The 5,064-nt window shown below is 36.7% G+C and overlaps 1 long non-coding RNA gene across 1 annotated transcript; it reads right to left on the bottom strand.

Moving 5' to 3' along the window:
- Positions 1-3,005: 3,005 nt before the first annotated feature.
- LOC140011505 (uncharacterized) lies at positions 3,006-4,833 on the bottom strand. The gene is made up of 3 exons (XR_011818690.1): positions 4,654-4,833; positions 3,882-3,966; positions 3,006-3,251 (listed from the first exon to the last, which is right to left on the bottom strand). It is a non-coding gene; the product is annotated as an uncharacterized lncRNA (long non-coding RNA).
- Between the last annotated feature and the right edge of the window lie 231 nt (positions 4,834-5,064).

Raw genomic sequence — 5,064 nt, 5'->3', positions numbered from 1 at the left:
TGAAAAGAAAAGAAAAGGAGCAAAACTATACTGTTTCAATGGAGATAATACAAGTAATTTTTCAGTTTTCATAGCAAAAAGAAAACAGAAAAACTAGTGCAGTAGTTGACAACCAATCAAATATTGATTTTTTTTTTTTTTTTTTTTTTTTTGCTGCAAAATCTAGAGATCTGGAAAAATGACTTTCGTTCACTGAAGTTAAGGCTGAAATTTATTTGTGGTTTCCAAAGCAAAGGCACAAGCAAACATCAAATTTGAGTATAATTGCATAGGTCTTTTGATACTTATCTACAAGATCTTGTCAATATCCGGATTAGATTGGAATTGCTAGATATGAATCCTTAAAATCATCTTTCACAGCTTTCACTCTTTGTTACTTCCTCTGTTCATCGTCTTCATAATCTTATCAAAGCTTTAGGGTATAATCGAATTTGTGTAATCCAATTTGCCTAAAATGATCTACAACTTCTTCTCGGAGAATGGTTGAAGTTGAAGTTTGGAGACTAAGTGAAAAGCCTTGGATCTGGAAACTATTTTTTTCTCCAAAGCTGGATTGTTCCTACTTTGTTTCTATTTTGCATTTCTTGCAAATATAAAAAAGAAAAAATACAAGTAGACCCGGCAATTATGCCCAAAACCCAACAACCCACCCAATCCGTCCACTAATTTCAAAGGTTGGATTGGGTAATTTGGGTGTTGGGTCAATTTTGAATTGGGTAATAAAAACTCAGATATATTTTGGACGGATTAGGTATTTGTGTTGGACACCCGTTACCTAACTTAAATACATTGTACAAGAATGCAAAAAGTACAGCAGCTACGCAAATGCCAAGGCCACAGCCGTAAAGGAGGCATCTGTAGTTCCGAGAACACATTGTATAGCAAGAGCAGAGGCGTAGAGCATAAGGGGAGGCTGGAAAATGGCCTACAGCCCATATTTGACAGCAAATTTTCCCGTGCAACAGAAAATTATTAAAGCTTATTACATGGCTGCTTTATGCATAGCTGCGGGCTGACCATGCATTACACAGTTCTCGTGATCCAAGTTTTGTTGTAGTACTAAGTACTTTATATCCTAAGTTTTCAGCAACACACTTGTAATACATATGTACCCAAGGAACTGAAAATTGGAAAACTCTAGTCTAATGAATTACTCTATTGAAAATGGTTACCATACGTTTAGGTGTAGTGGCAGGAGGCAACGTTAACTAGCACAATTTCTCAATTTGCAAATTCGGAAGTTATCTTTTAGGATGTTTGTGTTTATTTCTAATTTCTCCATTTTACAATGGCTCAGATGTGTTATCATGCATGACTCTTTTGTGTTTATTTTTTCGATCAAAATTTCAGTTTATAACTTTCTTTAAAATGTGATTGGGTGTGTTTGTATGTGTAAAAATAACATATTTCAAAATAATTTAAAAAGTGAGTGTGTGTTTGTATATTTGAGTGTTTTAGTGTGTGAAAATATACCCATCTATGTGAAAATGTATTTATGTGTGAATTTTTTTTTGTATGTAAAAATATATTTGAGAGAGATTATATATCAAAATCTATTATTTAATATATTTGGTCATATTTGGGTCATGGGTTTGAAATAACCCAATATGACCCAACCCAAAATTAACTCAATTTAAAATTGGGCGGGTTGGATATAACTCATGTAAATAAAAACCCAACATCAACCCGTCCAAAATCCGGTCAACCCGTCCAATTGCCAGGTATAAATACAAAGGAAATCCATTGACCCCAGTTAGGAGAAATGACGTGGCTGCTTACATACCATACGATCTTTAGGTGGGTCCATGGACTGAATTCACCCAAGTTTTTGCCTTATCATGGTAATCTAAATCACTGATTCGTCTTGAGTTTATCAATACCTCCTTCATTTAAATGATCATTTAAGTTCTCTAATGCTATTTCTTCCACAGAACTCTAGTTGACAAGATGAGTGTTTTTTTTTAATTATAAGTACGTTCATTAAATTAATAATTTATTAATTTATCCATTAATTAATACCTCTTTAAATTAATAGAATTTGTATTGTCCCAAGGTTATTAATTTATTGAGATTTTATTATAGGTGCAAAATGCCAATTTCTAACAAAACCCATTTTTTCAATATCCAAACATGGACTTTGTTCCCAATTCAAGTCATACTAAGGTTGTGCTAATAGTAGGATAAAACTAATAAAATAAACCACTATAATATCAAGTGAAATATTGGAGATATTAGAGAAAGAAGTAGAGAAATAGAGAGTGATTATCTTATTATTCCAACTAATACAAAAGTCCTCACAAAGGGTGTCAATGTACCTCTATATATAGGTACTATAAGATTAAAGGTACATTAATCCTATTAAACACCCACTACTACAAGAATATGAAGAAACCTATAAAACGATTTCTCCATTACATGAATAGATTTATGAATTGTAACTTCTATACATAATGTAGCCATAAATCATGAATTAATCCTCTTGGGAATACAAAGGGACATCCACATTTTAGTTGTTTCATAACACTCCCCCTTGAATGTCCATTACACAAAGAATATGCCTCATTAAAACCTTACTAAGGAAAAACCCATCGGGACAAAAACCCTAGTGAAGGAAAAAGAGTACACTATTCCTGTATACTAATTTCTCCCCCTGATGCAAATATCATTTGAGATCTTTTAATCGTCGCATTCCAATATTTTTCGCCAGTTGCACTGAGATATGGTACTTCAGGAACAAGTATCTCTTCATTTTCCTCTCGCGGTCTAAAAGGATGCTTATTAGGATCTAATGATCTGACAACCTTTGGAGTACTTAATGTATGTGTGACGACCCCACCGCACCCAGAGGCGTACCAAAGGGTTTGGCGAACCGCCTGCCTAGCTCGCGCCAGGACTCACTCACTTACATTAATTTCAGAGATAACATCACTATTGGACAACTGAACATTTACTCTAAGTACATCTCCAACCAGTGTAAAACATAAATTTGTCCAATAAAAGAATCATAATACCAAAAGATACTATTCACATTTATACATCCCCAAAAGTACCATTTACAATATATACATCTTCAAAAGGAATATTCCAGTCCACTACATCACACAAAAGCGAAGACTAAAACCACAAAGTGGATCTTACACAGAGTCCTAACTCTAACTGTGAGAAAAACATCCTAGAAAGTCCAACTAGTATAATTTCAAAGGTAAATTCTAGGGTTATAACTCTCGTGAAGTGTGATCCCCGCACGACCCCTGTTAAGGAAATAACAAAGAAAAACGGTAAGCTTAAAGCTTAGTAAGCAAGTAGGGGCAAAATGGTAATTTTGCATCAAGTCAGATATTTATGCCACAAATACATCAAAATCAAAGCAAAGTAACAAAACAATTCAAGGATACGGATTGGCTCCAAAGCCAAGTCATTCGCCACGCGTGACCACCTGTCGACCCTCCGTCGACCACAAGGAATGGTCCGTAGAACTCCGCTTTCTTCCTCCGACCACCTTACGCCCACTCTGGCCAGTATCCATACACACACAAATGGCTCGAGCTTCGAATCGTATTCGAATTGCATTCACAAAATTGGTGATCTTAAGGATAGTTTGGACTAATTTCGACCAAGCCCTAACTGGCTCGAATAGTCCGTCTAGCCTTTAGATCGGGCCCACTCATAGTTCCACATCACACACACACAAAAGGTCATCCCAAGCCACATGCTTCAGGGATTCAGTCCCAACACAGTTCATATATCATAATTCATATCTATTGCAAATACAAATTAGGGTTTAGGTCGAGTGAGATAAAGTACACGCTCGCCTAAGCACCCTTATATCACACACAATTCATATTGGTGACATTTAACACATAAACGTCCCAGTTACTTACTTAGAGTACAAAAGTAGACAAAAACGGCACTTGGTCAAACTCAACCGTCAGTGGGTCCCACCGTCTCCGAGCATTTCGTTACCGTCTGTGACAGAAGGTCGAGTCATAACATTGCTCAAACAGGTATCCAAATGCATACGAATAAGGAAAACAGCAAATGCGACCCATACGCGCGCGGAAATGGAAAACGGAAACGGAAATGGAAACGGAAACTTGTCCGTTTTGGCGTCAAGAACTGTTTTGAACACAATGTAGGTTACGATTGTCGGATCGAGGTGTATGAGATACCGTTGCGAAGCTAAGGAGAAAAGCTATAACTTTCATGAAGACACTTCAATCCAGTTCTGAACGGAATCAGGTCATAAGTATGAAACAACGTGCCAGGAGTTCGCACGTTTAGATGACAGACAGGGTCTAGTGGAAGAACCATAACTCACAACTCACAGACCGAAATCAAGAAATTCCAAAGGCATTGGAAAGCTAAGACATAAGGCTAAAACTTTTATGTTTTGGCCAAGACTTGGATCAACTCAGAACCAAACGAAAAGTGGGTGTCAAAGTACCTGTCAGAACTGCCCAGTGTTCCAGGCAGTTCTGACACACGATCTTATTTTGGCATAGAAATTGAACTACAAAGCTGGAGAATCACGAACTGCTCATATGCATGTTTATAATAGGATTTCTTTTTGTTTTCAGCAGGAATACTTGATTTTCTAAATATATAAGATGCCTAAATGAATTATAAATGAAATAGGTGTATAGCTCATGGTACCTTAAAAAAAGCAGTAAAGTGCAAGAAAAATTCCACCAGATGTGCAGCAAAAATCCAGCTCTCAACCGAATTGGTTTTGGCCAGCTTTGTGTGCAATTTTTGTAGTAAGTGAGCTGATAGTTTCTTGCTAGTCTCGGTGAAGATGAGAAGATTGCCAAAGTGTTTACTACGCCTGGATGTCTGGTATTTATAGTAGCCTAAGCTAGCATGACAAGGATTGGAGTTTTGCCAACTCAATGGCTTGGAAAATTGACAAGTGTTCCTACCTGCTTTGTCATGCTTTGGCTGGGCAAAAATCATGAAGATTCAAGGCTTTCCAGCCTTGGTATTCTCGGCCAAGCTGACCAGAATCAGAGTAAGTGTTTTCTTTTTGGCTAAATATAGTAAAGAACTGAAGTGCAATTTCGGTTT

Source organism: Coffea arabica, chromosome 7e, assembly GCF_036785885.1.
Source record: "Coffea arabica cultivar ET-39 chromosome 7e, Coffea Arabica ET-39 HiFi, whole genome shotgun sequence".
NCBI classification, from domain to species: Eukaryota; Viridiplantae; Streptophyta; class Magnoliopsida; order Gentianales; family Rubiaceae; genus Coffea; species Coffea arabica.
Note: the sequence above shows the minus strand (reverse complement) of the source record. Positions and strands in the feature narration are given on the sequence as shown.